Here is a 19,583-nt window from a genome sequence, read left to right as displayed (position 1 = left end):
GCTAAACCAAACCTAATACACTATTTTTGCTCATCACTAAAGATTTTCAAATCAATCTCCTAAACCTTTTACCAAATTGATTAGTGGTCAATTTTGTAAAATTATTTTTATAATTTCACCCTTATTTTGATCTTAAAATGGTTTAAATTGAATATTATTATGCATTTTGTGATTACGTGCAAGTTTAAAAATATTAATATAAAATAAAAAAATAAATATAATATATATAATATATGGATTGGAAGCTCAACACAAGGAAGGTCCAAATTCAAAACAAGGAAGGCCCAAACCCAAAACAAGGAAGGCCCAAGCCGAAAACAAGGAAGGTTCAAGTCCAAAACTAAAGGCTCAAGTTGTGGAAGCTTCTTAAATATTTTACTTATCTTTGTTTTTTTTAAATTAGATATTTTGTTTATCTTTGTATTATTAAATTAAATATTTGTTTATCATTTTTATTATTAAATTAGATAATTGTGTGGTCTCCATTACATCTTGTGGGCTATAAATAGCTCACTTGGTTGCATTTGTAACCATCTAAGTTTTCTATAATGAAAGCATAGTTGTGTTATTAGAATTTTTCTCTCAAATCTTCAACTTTAATTTCCATATAGTTGTATTCTTAGAATTTTTCTCTCAAATCTTCAACTTTAATTTCCATATAGTTGTATTCTTAGAATTTTTCTCTCAAATCTTCAACTTTAGTTTCCATATAGTTGTGTTATGTTATTCTTTTTGTTATCTTTATTATCCACCGCCTATATAGTCGGTTAAATATTATCTTTTAATTATTGTCTTTTAATTATACACCACCTATATGGTCAGTTAAATATTGTCTTTTAATTATTGTTTCTTAATTATACACCACCTACATGGTCGGTTAAATATTATCTTTTAATTACTATCTTTTAATTTCTGCAATTTTAATTCTCGTCGTTTAAATTCTTGCCAATTTATTTTCAAATGAAGATAAGTAGCTAAATCCAATCTTGGGTTAAGGCAAGAACAGTGTCCAACGCCAATGAATCCCAAAGAAAGTTGCGCTTCAAATGTGTAATGTTAATCTGATTTAATTTGAGCAGTGTGCGTATAGTGTATCTTTGAGTTTGGATTGGAGCATAAGCCTAACTTAGAATTTCCATGCCACGTATGGAGATTGCTAGACCTGGAAATGTTTTTATACCCAAGCCCAAATGATTAATCTATATCTATAAATTCTATCTGTGTAATATAATTCAATTTATGGTAATTGCTTAACTTAGAATTTCCATGCCATGTATGGAGATTGTTTAAACAAGAATTATCATTATCTTGAACTGAAATTACTGACAAATCTGCAAAACTTAATTCAGATAAATATTACTAATCTTTTCTATTAAATTGGGAATTAATTGGTTTTGACACTGAAATTGTCTTGACCCAAACTGCTTAAATTCAGTGTTAGTTTAGTTTTAATTCTTGCCTTTAGATCATCTTAATCACCTCCTAAAATCAAATCTTTTGTGAGTTTTGTTTTCATCCATAAATAATCTCCCTGTGAATCGACTCGAACTCATCAAAATATAAATTTAAAATTGTACTACATGCACACTCGTACACTGGCGAGTATAATCTCCCTATACCTGCTTTAACAAGAGGATTAATGTTTGATGAATTTGGTTGTTGTTTTGGTACATAAATGTGCAGAGTAGCATAGCAGTCACAAGCCCAGTAGGCCCTCTAGCATAAACTTCTAGGAAATACAAACCTCTTACTTATACACAAGTAAGCCCTATAGCTTAAACCATTAGGAATTACAACCTCTTAATAACACCCGATAGGCCCTCTAGCTTAAGTTGTGAGGAATTACAACCTCCTACCAACACTCGGTAGGCCCTCTAGCTCAGAAATTAGGAAATACAATAAATATATAGAAAATAGATTCTAAGAGATGAATCTCTAAGTTACAAGATCTCTCAATAATAAACACAAGGTTTGAACAAAATGATATAAATAATAATCAAAACCTTTTGAGAGAAAAATGAAAGTACAAGTAAATGGAGAAGTAAAAATATAAATGTTAGTTTAAATGAATTTATTCTTACTTCTTTGCATGTTGTCTTAAGAGCATCCTTGAATGGTATTTATAGGAATCCCAAGAGGTTCAAAAGAAACTAGTTGTTTTTATAGCCCTTACTGTTCACAATGACCAGATTACGATCATTGTTCACTGTAGTAAACGGTAAAAAAACTTTTAAATTAATTTTTGCACATTTTAATCAAATAAAACATAATATTCCAAATGCCATAAAAAAATTTATTACATGATTTTTGGTATTGGATTGCATGATGAAATTAATTTTTATTTTGGTGCTTAATAAAATATATAAAAGTAATTTGGAGCACCAAGTTAATAACCATTAACAAAATAATTTTATCATCAAAATACAATTGTTTTTAATCATGAAAACCATATCAAATGCAAAACATCAGACCAATCGTAAGATCAATCTCAATCACAAACAAAGAAAAAACACCTTCGTCTAAATCCCTTATTTGGCTTGACTTTCAAACTTTGACGATATTCGATGCAATTTCTCTTTGCCTTGGATGTTGTTTGGTTATGTCTTTCTTTGGCCCTAATTTCTTCTTGATTTTCTTTAATTTATTCTTCTTAAAAGAAGAAGAAGAAGAGACTGTAGTAAGAACTCTTTCTTTGCCCTTACCTTTCATTTGTGAATATATAGTTGTTAACATATTTAACAAGTCGAAGAGTGTGCACTCGATTTTATTCATATGAAAATTAACAATAAGTTGAGAGAATAAGTCAGACAATGATTGGAGGATTAGACTAGTTTAGAAATGATAATCCATAGAGAAATCCATTATACCTAACTGACTAATTAAATTGATCACGTTGATTGCATGATCCCCAACATCTAATCCCTCCTGTATTTTAACCCTAAATAGATTTTTCAATATCTCATATCAATCTCTCTTACTTTTCTCTCCATACAATTCTCACAGATTCAAAATCATACTTGCAATATCAAACATATGCTCATACTGACGTTGTAAATCATTAGTCGTGGAAGCAAGTATGTACTTCTAGGCTCCCATGTCATGCTTTCTCATACTTTCCCAAGTATCACACTCTTCCTCACTAGCACCATCTAGTAAGTCTTTAGGGGGACATTTGTACAAAAGATAATCAATCTTTTCCATATGTCGTGTGCAATTTTCAAATTTCTAAACCAATTAGAAAAGTTTGGTTTAGTAAGCCAATTAGTATCCAAAATACAAGCAATAGGGTTCATGTTGTTTTCTATTTAGAGATACTACAAAAAATAAATAGATTATTAGTAGGAGTTTTCTTGCAAAAACCATTTAATTTTGGCCTTTAAATTAAACAGTACCTCCCATTAATTTTTTTTCAATTCCTACACTTTCCAAGTAGAAAATGTAAATCTGTTAAGCTTTATAATGGGTGATTGATTTTCTTTTCATATGAATACCCCTCACATTTACAAATTCTTAAAGTATTCACATAATTGAGTAGGTAACAACTTACTCTGCACATCTCATGTGGGGTTCAATCTTCACTCTCTAATCCATTAACAGTTTCTTGGCCTAATGAATTAGTTAGATTCTACCCACCATCTCAGTTATGTGCAATGATTTGAATACATATGACCTTACATTTACAAATTCTTAGTCAAATGTATATCGTTTAACACCGTAACATCTTATGTTTAAATATGTATATCAAGCAATCTTTCATGAAATGCGCCCTCCTACATTTTGCAGTCAGGACACACCCAATCAAACTTATGATTTTCCCTTATGATTGTGCAAGGCCACGATAAATCTTATTTACTATTAATCTGATATTAACTTGCACACAAAAGATTTTTGGAATTTTGATTTAGGTCTTACCTCACACATGCATTCGTTTTAACAAGCATCACATACTAATTAAAACAAACACATAAACAAAGCTTGGATAATCATGGACTTAGCATCAATTAGATCCAAGTCTTTGGATTTAATCAATGCTCATGTATAGGCATATCACATGTCTTTAGTTTGCTCTTGGTATTTTAAGCTTCTTCTTTCAAGCCCATCAAGTCTTGATGCCTTCATCATCAAAACTTGATGCCTTTATCATTCGTAAGCTTTTTTGTTATACAAAAAGCTAAAAAGACTTATTCCTCCTCTTAGAAATCAAATGAAAGAATATGTTACATATTAATCAAATTAATAAGAAACCCTATAACATCCATTCATTCATTCATTGATTCATTCACAATGAATCAAGTCTATGATCACTACACATTCAATTATAATTAAGCATGTTCATATCATGAATTCAATTTTTGAACACTTGACATCTCATGTCTAACACCTATATGTTGCTACCTCATACAATCTCATTATAGTTACAACAACATTTAATCGGCATAAAAGTTGTACAATAGTTCAATAGGAAACTATCAATACTTTATTCAAAAGAGTCGATTGATTTTAAGAAACAATCAACTAATTCTACAATAATTTGCAATCAGTTGACTAGTTTTCTCAAATTTTGAAAAAACAATTGATAGTAAAAATCCAATCAATTGTGACTGCATATTGCACACAACCGAGAGTTCGAAATAGCTCAAAACATGACGCAACCACAAAGGCACATGCATAAAACACCAAGTTGAGGTTCTGATATCACTGTTGGGGATCTCATATGGGTATGTAGGGTTTTAAAAACTTTTCACATCTCATGGGTACAACGAAATTATACGCAAAACCATCTTAAAGCTTGGGTATTTAAACAATATGCAATACCCATTGAATGTAAAACTAAACAAGCTAGTAAAATACCTCTTTGAATAGTCAAAGAATGAAGTAAGAGAAGCTTCACAAGCTGACCTTTCCTCCTCAAGTGTGAAAGGCCTAGTTGGTCCATACCAACAAGCTTCCAAAACTCCTTAGAGTTTCCTTTGTGCTAGTTGAAAATTACAAGAGATGTGTTGGCTTATTACTCTTCTTGGTTTCAAAAACCTAGCTCAACACTTTGAGCATTTGTAACACCTCAAATTTCCAAGGCATTAAATAACTTAGGATTTTAGGAATTCTTTTTTTTTCCACCACACATCTACTAATGCACAACATACAATTCCTAAAAATTCCAATTTCACATTCTCAACCTATCAAATCCAATGATCAAATAACTAAGACAAGTGTTATAATTACAAATGTGGAAGCTAGATCAAACATGATATGGTACATAACCATAATGCTTTATTTATCATATGAGAAATTGTTCAAGACGTCCACAAAATAAATTACATGGATACCGTCTCTCAAAAGCAATAACCGTACGTCTCAAACATAACCAAAAACATACTAAGGTTTGCATTAACTAAAATACTTAAAGATATGCTAAAACGTGCTACATACAGCAAAATAAGCTTATTCTTCAGCTATCTCCTTTCTCTTAGAGCTGCTTGTCAAACCTGAAACATTTGAATATTCCAGGAATACAGTCCAATTAGAAGATGAATCTTCTAGTGAGAACTCCAAAATAGTTTATATAAATGCATGAGTAGGTATAAAACGTATAAGGAAACGGGGATTACTCCGAAGTGCCTTGTGAATATGTCAGTCTCCTCTAACGAGAGCTTTCTCAATGAAGCACGCATAGCACCTTTCGGGAGGTCCCTAACCATGTCACCTTGACCTGACCTCATAGAACTCATGCAACACCACATCCGTTTTCCCATAGACTCACGTTCTTCCCCAAGAGAGCTTTCTCGATTGCTCACACATAGCGCCTCTCAGGGGATATCCAAACTTTTACCCTCGAGTAACAATAGATATGTACAACAGTATGGCCGCACGGATTTTATAAATGCAACAGTTGAAAGCCAACAACATATATTTTCAGGAAAACACATTTCATATATGTAACATGATTTTATGCAAGAGAACAACAGGAGTTTGCGTACAGGAACTTCACAAAACACATTTCATGTAATAGAGGTCTTTTGTAAAGGAAAAGAAAAATAAGGTTTGGAGTATAGAAGCCTCACCTTGAACTTAATTTGGAATTCCTCAAAATTCGTGTCAGACCTCGATTCTTGTACTAGGCATATTATTGCTCAACCTCGAGCTTCAACGATCCCTAACCATCATATTTATTCAAAAGAATATCAATGTCTATTTTTTCTTCCTAATTTTCCTCCATTTTCTTCCTATTTTCTCCTTGAAAATTCTAAAATAAATACCTCTTCAAGTATTTTCCTAAATTTTTTTCCACCATAAATCATAAAATATTTTTCTAAAAAAATTTAGGGAAATACCATAACCCATGCGCTTGCAAATGGAATGCACGTGAAGACCTGCACGTGGAATGCACGCGCTTGTCGTCTTCTTCATTTCTCTAATCGCGGGCAACTGCTCTAATCATTGGATTTTTGCACCACTTTGAAGACCCCTTCCAATCGATCCAAGAGGTATGCTTCTTGGCCCAAAATCACCATCAAAGGTGCCCCAAAATGGCCAAAAATAGTTCGATTCCGACTAGATTCACAATTCCGACCACCCCTCGAAACGGCTTCAAATTAACACGAAAATGTCCCAAAATCTCCTGAAATGATCCCCAAGACCTTTAGAGAAAAATCCTTCTATCAAATCTCTCAAAAACACTCCAAAACTCAAGAGATTGGTTGCCCCATTTTTGGCCGAAACCCTTGCTTATTTATAGGAAAAATCCAACCTCTTTTCGGCTAATCAATGACTGTTGCATAGCCCAAACACTTCCTAGGACGATGGTGGCCATGCCTTGACGAGATGGTGCCATCCCATCATCAGACTTTAGCCCATATGCGGTGGCAGGTCCGACTATGCTTGTGTAGCATTTTTCAAAATTGCATTTTGGCCTCCTTGCAAATTTCTTTTGCATTTTGGCCTTCTTCCTCAAGTTCTTAGACTTTGATATTTCATCACATGAACCCCTGAGTTTCATGCTTCTCAATTGGCCCAATGGAAAAATATCATTTTCACCCTCTTTTCAACTAGAATTAAAAATTACACTTAGGCCCCAAATGCATGTTTCGATCGCAAACCCTTTTGTTTCATCCCAAAATCACTTAAAAGGTTGTTCTAATAACAAAATTAGAGCCTTTATAGGATTCTGTGGATTTCCTGAAAGCCCCTTACCATCATTCAGTCTTTCAGGATATAACTTTGTTGTACCAAAAATTTTCCTGAATTTGATTTCCTTTGGCATTATAAATCCCGCCTCGAGATGCTCGTCAATTTCATATCCTTATCTTTAGACAACTAAGTTTTGAGGCACTCTTTACCGTCAATTTGGCTATTTATTTTACCATCAAACCATTTTTTAGTATTTTAAACTCATCTAAATTACGTGATGACCTTATGAAAATATGGGGTATTACAGCATTTGAGAGAGAATAGAATAAATAAGAAAAAGAAGTTGCTAAGAGGAAGAACAAGAAGGTTTGTAGAAATTAAGAAGTTTCTAGCATGTTCTTTCTTCTTCTAATATCTTTTTTATATGTTGCACTACAAGAAAAATCAGTTTTAGTGACAGAAAAATCCATCACTAAAAACATAAAATCTGTTACTAAATTTTTCTGTGACGGGTTTAGTGATGGGATAACGAACCGTCACAAAAGAGGGCGTGACAGAATTTTAGTGATGGGGTGAGGGTAACCCGTCGCAGATCTGTGACGGGAAAACAATTCTATCACAGATTTGTGACGGGGTAGTACTGCCCGTCACAGATCTGTGACGGGGTCAATTCCCGTTACAGATCTATGACAAACAATTCCCCCGTCACAAATTTGTGACGGGCAGTACCCCCATCACAAATATTCTTAAATAAAAAAAATATTAAATAAATAATTTTATTTAAAAATAATAAAACTAACACGAACAATCTGCGACGGGCTCTATAATAGGCAGCACCCCGTCACAGATCTGTGACGGGGTCAATTCCCGTCACAGATTTGTGACGGGCAGTACCCTGTCAAAAATATTCTTAAATAAAAAAAATAATATTAAATAAATAATTTTATTTAAAAATAATAAAATTAATATGACCAATCTGCAACGAGACAGCCCGTCGCAGATATTTTAAATAAAAAAAATAATAATTTTGAAAAAATATTAAAATTAATATTAATATTTTAAATCAATAATATATTTTTACAAAATTAATATATTTTTAATTTCAAAAAATATATTTTTAATTTTTAAATTTATAAAATTAAAATTTATATTAAAATATTTTTAAAAATTAATATTTATTAAAATTAAAATTAAAATTTTCTTTTATAAGAATAAAAAAAATTAAAATAACAAGAATTTTTTTTAAAATTTAAATAAAATAACTTTAAAAAAATTAATATTACCCACATTCACATTAAAAATAAAACAAATTTAACATTAAAAAGAAAATTAATATTAATATTACTCACGTTTACATCATCAATGTTTACAACATTCAACTACAATCAATCGTCATTATTATTATCATTTTCATCTTCATCATTGTCATCCTCATCTTGATTAGCTATCGGGTCAGATCCACCTGGAACAGTCGACGGTCCAGCATCTGCAGTAGATTGTTTTGTCAATCTACTTATTACTATATTCATTTCTGACTGTCACGTCGTCACTTGTTCTTGCCACTGTCGTAATTGTCGATTCTCAGCCCGGGATTCAAGCAACTCATCATTTAATTGGGTGACTTTAAGTCTCATTTGTTCAAACTCTGGTGACATATTTGAAGATGATTGGCTAGAACGATTGGCGGTAGATGGATATAACAGATTAGCTTAGGAGCTCAGCCCGTATATTTGACCCTTTCTATTCCGACCACTAACAGCTTGATAGAAGATGTCGTGTTCATTAACTGTAGGCGATGAGGACTCTCCGGTACTTGCGGATGATGAAGATGCCTCCGCACTCAATCTTTCATATTTTTCCTATAAAATTAAAACATTCATGTAAATGAATTAAGAAATTATTTTAAAATAAAAATTTTAATTTAATTTATAAAACACACTTATAGCGACAGCCCTAGATTTGTCATCAACCCACACTTCTTCTCCTTGATTATCTTTCCTAGTGTGGGTTCTCTTGAAGAATTCACTCATTGGGCTCACGATTCAATTCAGTTGCCTGTATAAGAAATTAATAAATAATATAGTAAATTTGATCAAACTAAACTTATAATTTAAATAAATTAAAAAATATATATATAACTTAGCATAAGTAATTACCAGCCTTCTTCGAGTCAAGGAGAATGGAATGGACCCACCAGTGTGGAGCGACCCACCGGTCTCGGAAGCACGATTTTTTTTATTTTGTCTGGCAATTTTTTTGTTGCTTTCTTCTGCCCACTTTGCATCAAGTGCCTTACACACGTCGAGATCTATCCACATTGCTTCGTCTTCCCCGTTTCTAATTCGATGCATATGGCTCCTAAAACTTCATCTACCAGACTTATTCCATGTGAGCCATACGCGATCATTCTCCTTGGGTTGCCAGAAATACGTCTTCTACATTAAGTTAAGAAACATATATATATATATATATAAGAATGTAAATACAAACTTATATTAAAAAAGAATTATAAATTAACTTACGTTAAATTCTTCAAGCCACATCCTTCGTATTATTTCTGGCACTTCATCCCAATGAATCCACGGTTCAGTGTATCGTGCCCTCCAAATCTTTCCCAGTTTGCTTGGTGGGCCACTCTCAGGGATAAAAATGTCAAACACAAAAGATATATATATATTCATTTGAATGTATAATATAATTGCAAGTAATAAATTTAAAATAATAAATACAATACTCACTGATTACACTGTTCATCGCAAGATAAGTGTTTTCGACCATCTCATCGGCTGATGCCAACCGAGTCAGTTGGAATGGGCTCAGAGTGTTGTGCAAAAGCAGATGATGAATTGAGTCCTTGCAGTGTCGGCATGAATGTGTATGGGGAAGGTCTATTTGGCATATGAGAAGTTCCCCCAACATATTGGCCACTCGGTGGTACAACATCTGGTGGGTAGAAAGTAGGTGGAACACCATAATAACCCCATGGCATCGTGGTTCCAGGATATGGAAACTGATGAGGCATGGGAGCAAAAGGTTGTGAGGGTGGTGGTGGGGGTGGTGACTGGAGATTGAATTGTGTGGATTGGACAACAGGTGTGGAGTGAGGAGAAGAATATTGAGAACCAGAATTGGCATCTGGAGAATGTGTGGTCCTATAAGATGTTCTACTTCTTTCTCTTCCCCTTCCCGAAGGTGTTGAATGTTCCGACATCTATTTCGACAATTATATATATATATGAAAAAAAAAATTACATTAACATCAAAGTCATCATACTAAAAGTACAGGTACACAAATTATTAATATTCATATTTTAAAAATACAAAGGTTATTAATTAGCATGCACAAAAAAAAAATAAACTATCAGTCATCTTCTTCTATATATTCATCAATGTCTTCCTAGTCACTATCTCTGTCATCAGATAATATATATTCCTCGTCTTCTTCTGAAACAGATTCTTCATCCATATCATATTCTTCTTCATCAACGATATTGGAGACATCAACTTCCTCTACTAGCCCATTATCATCTTGTAAAATGCCTCTGAGGTCAATATTTACATCAATTACAGGTCGTTGATATATTTCATCCTCTTGAAAAGGCTCTTCCATGTTAACTTCAGGAACATTTATTGTACCTTATGCCTTTGTTTTAATTACAACCATCCAACCATTTTTTTCACAATAGTAATCAGGGTAAGGCGCGTAATACACTTGTTCAGTTTGTTGGGCAAATATGAATGGATCATATTTCCTATATCTTCTTGATGATCGAATGTCTACAATTCCATATTTATCATGAATTTTAGTTCCTCATGGACTTGGATCATACCATTCACATTTGAACAAAATTACTCTTTTTATTGGTAAGCCTGCATATTCTAACTCAAGTATGTCTATAAGTTTTCCATAATAATTCATATGTGAAGCTCCACCTCCTGACGCAGACACGCAAACACCATAGTTTTCTGTCGACCTATTCTGACTCCATTCAATAGTATGAAATTTGTATCCATTGACGAAATACATTGGTCAATGTTTCACGTTGGGAGTTGGCCCCCACCCTATGCTCTGAATTAGTGGGTCTGCAATAACTTTGCCACTCAAATTCACCTAACCAAATATTTCCATCAATACTTTATGTATACATAATTAATATTAAATTAAGAAATATCTTAAACTTTACAAACTTACATGATTATGGAACCAAACACAAAAATGCTCCTCGATTTGTTTGTCTAATTCTTCGTCACTGATTACTGGCGATAATTCACGTAATATGTTTGTGTACATGCTGAAACATTAAAATATATATATCAACATAATGTGAAAAAATTATTAATTTGAACTCATAAATATATTAATATAATTAAGTTTGGGTTCTTACTCAATATAAGGTTCGACCTCTGGCGTATTTAGCAAGACATACAACTTTGTTGTTTGGAACTCATTCACATCCAACCATCTTTTTTTCATTGGACCAGTCGCACAACCCAGATAATTGAAGATAGAAATTTGTGGATGCGAAGATTCTCCCCCATCATCATTTCAAGGGGCTCTCGTCCTCTTTGATTGAATATTTGATTCAAAATAATATGAACCAAATGTGGCCGTCTTCTTAATTAAATATGCCTCATAGATAGATCCTTCTATGCGAGCCTTATTCTGGACTTTCTTCTTTAAAGTATTGAGGAACCTAAATCATTTTAAAGTTATCTTAATTTATGAAAAAGAACATAATAAACTATACGACAAAATCAATAAATTATATGAATATAAAATTATTATTATCGTTCAAATGGATACATCCATCTGTATTAGATTGGCCCTCCAACCTTTGCTTCGTAAACCAAATGTACTAGGAGATGTTCCATTGAGTTAAACCATCCAGGCGGAAATACACGCTCTATTTTGCATAGAATGATTGGGATGTTCTGTTCCATAACTTCCAAATGTTCAGTTCTTAACGTTGTTGAGTATATTTCTTTGAAAAACTAGCATAACTCAGTTATTGGACTCCAAATTCGATTTGGTAATCCTGAAACTGCCATTGGAAGTAACCGCTCCATAAGAACATGACAATCATGACTCTTCAAGCCAAATAATTTACCATTCTTCATATCAACACATCTGCCCAATCTAGATGCATACTCGTCAGGGAGTTTAAGTTCTTTTATCCATTTCAAAATACTTAACTTTTGTTCTCTCGTGAAAGTATATTGAGCTTTAGGTTTTCAATATTTACCCCCACCACATTCTACTAATTTTAACTCCTTCCGCCTGTAATATTCTTTCAGGTCCATTCTAGCTTTGCTATTATCTTTAGTTTTACCTTTCACATCCATGATTGTATTGAAAAGATTATCAAAAATATTCTTCTCGATGTGCATGACATCTAAGTTGTGTCGAATAAGATTATCTTTCCAATATGGCAAGTCCCAAAAAATACTTCTTTTTGTCCAATTGTGTTGCACACCATATCCGATCATAACACAATTTTGTTGTTCTGAGATAGACGGGACATTACATACTCTACCAAATACGTTTTCTCCACTTAAACAAGGAGGTGGACAAGAATTATCAACTTTATTTTTTTGAAATGCAGTTGTATTCTTTCGAAAAGGGTGATCCATTGGCAAAAATTGTCGGTGACAATCAAAAAATGACGTTTTCCCACCGTACTTGAGATTAAAAGCTTTTGTGTTTTCCATACAATACGGGCATGCTAATCTACCTGATGTCATCCAACCAGATAACATTCCATATGCAAGAAAATTATTAACAGTCCACAACAGAGCTGCTTTCATCATAAAATTTTGCTTTGTGGATATGTCATAAGTCAACACTCCTTTGTGACAAAGTAATTTCAGTTCATCAATTAAAGGCTGTGAAAATACGTCTATCTTACTTTTGGGATTTGAAGGACCCGGAATAATAACCGTTAAAAACATAAACTCTCTTTTCAAACATAATCCAGGAGGCAAATTATATGGGGTCACAATTACTGGCTAACAAGAGTACGGGCGACCCGATTGACCATATGGAGTGAACCCATCTGCACACAAACCAAGCCTTACATTTCTAGGATCAGCAGAGAAGTCAGGATGTGTCCGATCAAAATATTTCCATGCTTCACCGTTAGACGGGTGAGACAATATCCCAAACTCTCTCCGATTTTCATAGTGCCATCTCATGTTCGAAGCAGTAATAGTTGAAGCATAGATTCTTTGCAATCTTAGTATGGGAGGCAAATACCACATTCTCTTAAAATGAATTTCTTTAAATTTTCCTGTGCCACTTCTTGCAGACTTAAAACGAGGATGATTGAAAAATTTACAACTCATCTCAAATTGATCATCCTTATAATATAACATGCAACTATTTGGACAACAATCGATCTTCTGACAACCAAGTCCAAGCTTAGAAACCAACTTTTTAGTATGATAAAAGTCATCGGGCACACGATCATCAGTTCGCATTGTATGTTGCATAAACTGCATGATTTCATTATAACAACCTTCAAGCATGTTGTAATCAGATTTAATGCCCAACATCCTAACTGCAGCTGAAAGTTCACTCTCTGCATCACAACCCGAGTATAATGAAGATTGTGCAGCAGATAACATATCATAAAATACTTTTGCATTTTCATTAGGTGGTTCCTCAATATTGTACGACTGATGACCACTTTCGCTAAACGCTTCTTGCATTGTAGCAGGCCTATGTGACGGTCCTGCCGCATCTATTACCATTTGCTCATATGGATTAAACTGATCTCTAAAATTATCTTCTTTATAATATTCATTTACAATAACATTTGGAGGCATTATTGACATTTCTTTCCCATGGTTCGTTCAATAATAATAGCCTTTCATGAACTCATGCTTACAAAGATCCCTTTTCACCTCATTAACTAGTTTAAACTTCAAACACTTGCATTTCATACAAGGACATTTCAACACTCCTAGTCTTATGAAACTTTCTTGAGAAGATGCAAGTTGAATAAACTCATCAACACCAGCATAAAATTCAGGAGTGATCCCACCCCTTTTTGGCATACACTTATTATTAATTCATCGACGATGCAACGAAGCTTCCATTTTCAATTCAAAATTGTATAACAAGCACGCGCTAGTTCCTAATAGATATTTTATCATGAAAACTAACCAAATTATATTTCATCATTCCAGACTATCATAGGTAACTGATAAATATGAACAAAAAATAAATATAATAATAAATAATTTATTGAGATAAATTTTGTATCTTTTTAATAAATTGAGATAATAAATAATTAAGATAAATTTTAATATCTTTACTTAACTCTACATGTTTGAATTGAATTTTTCTTAAATACTTATTTAAATTTGTATTTCCTTTAATACTTAAACAATTATTAAAATTTTCATTTGTTACATTTTTTATTTTATTTTGATTGAGTAATTAAGAACAATATGGTTAAAATAGTGTATCTAATATATTTTATAAGTTAGTTATAAATGTCTCACGTTGAAATTTTAAATAAAAATATTAAAATTCATTAGTGTACTTATTTTATTTTATTACAATAAATTATATTACTCATTAATAGTATTTTATTTTTAATATTTTATTTCTTATATATTTGAATTTAAATATTTATCTAATTTATTTCTCATGTAATTTTTAATTTTTAGTGTTTTATTTTAAATAAAAAAATTAAAATTTATACCTTTTTAAATTCTATTTTAATTTTTAAAATAATTATCTAATTTATTTCGTACATTATTTTAAATATTCTAATTTTACGTTTATTTATTATTTTTAATGTCTTAAACATAAATTTTTTAATTTTTAATGTCTATATTTAATCTTATGGCAACAAAATATATGTTTTCATAAATATTGTATTTACTTTTAGTATTTTATTTTTTACATATTTTATTTAAAATTATAGTATTTTAAATTAAAAAACTGTTTTAAATTAAAAACAAAAAAATAAACGTTATTAATACAATTACATAACAAAATAACTAAAGAAATAATTTATAAACAATTAATAAAGTTCACATTTTAATTTCTAAACATTACAAATAATATAAACAATTAAAATAGACCTAAACTAATTAAAATAAAATAATCATTAAACTCAACATACATACTAAACACAAAAATAAATTAACTATTAAACTAAACTAACGCAATTTAAACTTTTATTTCCTTTACTACTTAAACAATTATTCAAATTTTGATTTGTTACATTTTTTATTTTATTTTTATTGAGTTATTAAAAATATTATGGTTAAATTTATTGTTATAAAAACTAATATATTTTTCACGGTAAAATTTTATTTTGTATTTTTATTGTTTAATTTTAAATAAAGATATTAAAATTCGTTAGTGTATTTTTAGTGTTTACTTTTTTATTATATTTTGTTTTTAATATTGCATTCCTTATATATTTTAATTTAAATATTTATCTAATTAATTTCTCATGTTATTTTTAATTTTTAGTGTTTTATTTTAAATAATAATCTTAATCTATACCTTTTTAATTTTTAAAATAATTATCTAATTTATTTCATATGTTAGTTTTAAAATTTTTAATTAAAATTTTATTTATTATTTTTTATTTTTTATATTTTAAATAGAATTTTTTTATATTCTTAATAGAATTTTTTTAATTTTTTTAATGTATACACTTAAATATTTTCTTATGACAATAAAATATATGCTTTCTTAAATAGTAAATTTATTTTTAGTATATAATTTTTTTGCATATTTTATTTAAAATTACAATGTTTTTCATTAAAAATATATCTAAAATTAAAAATAAAAAAATAAACATTATTTATATGTGTATGCTTAGAGTTGCACGGGTTCCCTAGTCCAATGATTACATATCAAAATAACTAAAGAATTAATTTATAAACAATTAATAAACTTTACATTTTAATTTCTAGGCATTACAAATAATATAAACAATTAAACTAAAACTAAACTAATTAATATAAAATAATCATTAAACTCAACAACTAATATAAAATAAACTACTAAACTAACACAAAAATAAAATAACTACAACTAAACTAACACAAATAAATTATACTATTAAACTAAACTAACACAAAATAACTACAACTAAACTAACATAAAATAATTAAAACTAAAACAAACTAAAAAACACAAAATAATTACCTTCACCGATGAGCACCGAAGATAACCGCAAATAAGAAGAACAAAGGAGAGAAAATTGAGAGAGTGAGAGAGAGAGGGTGAAATGGGAGAGAGGGCTCGTTCGGAGTGTGGGAAGAAGGGGGGGCTTAGCATTTTAAAGGGCAATCTGCGACGGGGCTGACATGTCCCGTCGCAGATTGCGACGGGACATGTCAGTCCCGTCGCAGTTCTGCGATTGGACAGCTCAGTCCCGTCGCTATTTTGCGATGGGACAATGTATCTCGTCGCTAATTTGCGATGGGATACGCCATCCCGTCACTAATTGGAGATGGAAATAGCTATCCCGTCGCAATTTTGTGACGGTAATTTCAAACCGTCCCTAAACCACTTTAGTGATGGCTTTCCATCACTAAATCCGTCACAAATTAGTGACGGGAGCATCCCCGTCACAAAACCCGTCACTAAAACTGATTTTTCTTGTAGTGTTAAGTGGAAGATTAATTAGTGGTAACCCACTTCAAAACCATGCAACCTTATGTATTGACAAGTGGCATAAAAGTTAGTGCACAAATAGGTAGCAACTTCAAGTTGATTTTTGTTCTCTTCACAATTCTCACAGACCCATCCTAATGGGAAATTTATTTTCTAATGTTAAAAGAAAATAACGACTCCCAAATCAATCAACTATGTTTTTCCCAAAATAGCATTGTAAGGACCAAAGATATCCACAATCATGAACTAAACTATCAGGGTTTTGTAGTTATCTTCCTCACCCAAAGTGATAAATAGTGTCAAAACCGCCATGGAGATTACACTTTGATCTCTAAACCCAATAAGCAGATTAGTTAGCTCCAACAATCATTTGTCTAGTCCCAACTTGTAACACCCAGTGTTACTAGTGTTAGGAGAATGAGAAATGAAGTGATAAACTTCCAAAAATACCCTTAAGGATGTGATGGATCTTTGAGAAAAATGGTGGCCTATGAGAGGGGCATTTTGGTAATTTAGATAGTGAAGTCCAATAAAGGGTAATTTGGTAAATTAAAAATAATTTCTAGGTGGAATTAAGTATGGAAGTGAATTAATTTCTCATTTTTTAATTTATGTGGAGATATATGGGATTAATAATTCACAAAGGGCATTTTAGTAATTTGGAGTGGAATTCCATAAGGGAATTAAATTATGAAAAATAGGGAAATAGTGAATATTCAATTATGTGAGAAATAATTGATTTTTCCTTAAATTGATGAATTAATGTGGTGATGCCACATGGATGGCTTAGATTAAATCTTGGAAGCCAAGTATAGTGTCTTAGAGTGACACATGGCAATGTGTGGTCCAAGATAAAATAGAACTAAATAAATGCAAAACGAAATGATAAATGGTCATTCTTGCATTTAATGAGAGGCATGATTGTGTTGAATTAAAAGAAAATTCAAAAAAAAAAAAGGAAAATTGTCAAGCATTAATGATGGAAAATGGTTCCATTAAATTAAATGAGAAAGGAAATGGATATTCAAGATGATCCAATGGTGGATGATTATTCTTGAAAATGGGAAGTGATCTAAGGGATGAGATAAAATCATTCAAATTGGCATGGATTGCCAAGTGGATTAAAATGGTCTAAGAGAAGAGATGAGGTGGAAGGTGGAGATTAAATCTCTAAAGAAATCCAAAGGGTAGGATTAAATCCTAGCAAAGCACTTGGATTGTGCTTGTTCTAATGGTTGAGATCTTCTCTTGGAAAGTAAATGAAATCTAATGGATGAGATTAAATAAGACAAAAGCACATGGATTGTGCTTTCTTGTATGGTTGAGATTTCCTCTCTAAAAGCAAAGGGAAATCAAGGGTTAAGATGAAGTCTTGAAATTGAGATAATAAGACAAGAGAAGTATAAAAAGGGAAAGAGAGCCTTTGTCTAATTTTTTTTTCCATTTGAAGAGCCTTGAAGAAGAAAAGAAAGAGAAGAAGAAAGATGAAAAAAAGAAATGTAAGATCTTTTGTGTGTTTTAGCCACATGAAGGCTAGATCTCCTATCTCTAATTCTTCTCTAGTAATATGGATTTATTTTGTGTGTAAGGATCTCTTGGGTAGAAGGGATGGAAGGAAGCTAGGAAGGGTTTAAAACCTTCAAAGAATGCTAAGGTAAAGGATAGCCCCATGGGATGGTGGCTAGCAAGGTTGTAAGTATGGTTCATGATTTTTTATGTATCCATTGACATGTTATTTGTGTTGAATGACCTATGGCCATGAGGTTGTATGGGGTAGGGTAGGTTAAAGCCTCAAACCAAGGTGGTTGTGAGGATGTGGAAGCCTTAACTTTGTTGCATTGTATGCGTTGGCATCGCATTTTATATTGAGTTGATGCTTATTTTCATTGCATCCTTACTGAGCTTAATAGCTCATGAGGTTTTTATCCTCCCCTTATAAGTTGTTCTTATGGCAAGAGGTTGGGAAAGTTGCAAGCTTGAGGTTGGAAGCTTTGTGATGTATATTTATTTTGTTGGTTCGTGGTTTGTGGAAGCCAATAGCATGTATTATAAATTTTTTATGAATGTTGTAAATATATGGTGTTGTTGCCATGTGTATTGGGTTGGACCTTCATGATTTATAATAGGGTTCAAATGAAAGATTTGTGTAAAAATTGGTTTTCAAGGCTTGAAGGCCAAAGAGTCAAAGTGGAGTGAAAATGTAGATTTTTGATGCATTTTATTGGTGTGTAATTTCTGAAAAAATTTGGGTTAGAAAGCCCAAGAAAGAAAAAAAAAAAAGTAGTAATGGAAGAAGGCTGGTGGCAACAGCCAAGGCCAACAGGTGGCTCGTAGGGAGCCTCAGCGGGCAGCAAGCAGGGCGCGTAGGTGGCAGGCAGGGTGTGCGAGCGAGCAAACGGGCGTGCGGGTGCAGAGGCACGCGCAACATGCACGACCAGCGCACCGTAGGGCCCCTTACGGGCGTCGGGCGCCTCAGCAAGCCCCGCCGGCCAACTTTTTTAAAACATTTCAAAAAAATGAGAATTTTTGGGGCATTTCTTAGTTGATTATGGCACTGGAGGAATTTTTAAAAAATAAAGTGATTTTGGGTATTTTTAGAGAAAATGCCAAAATTTTTGAAAATTCAAATTATATGTGTTTTTCCTCGAAATTGATAGAAAAATCAATGGGTTGATTGGAATTTTGAGTATTATGGAGCTTAGTGAAATTCTTGGAAAAAATAAGAATTAACATGATGATTGGGCAAACTTAAGGGAATTTAATTAGCCAATTGTGGTATGGTTTAAAGTCCAAATCTGCTAGTTGATCC

This window comes from Diospyros lotus, chromosome 3, assembly GCF_014633365.1.
Source record: "Diospyros lotus cultivar Yz01 chromosome 3, ASM1463336v1, whole genome shotgun sequence".
Lineage (NCBI taxonomy): Eukaryota > Viridiplantae > Streptophyta > Magnoliopsida > Ericales > Ebenaceae > Diospyros > Diospyros lotus.
Note: the sequence above shows the minus strand (reverse complement) of the source record.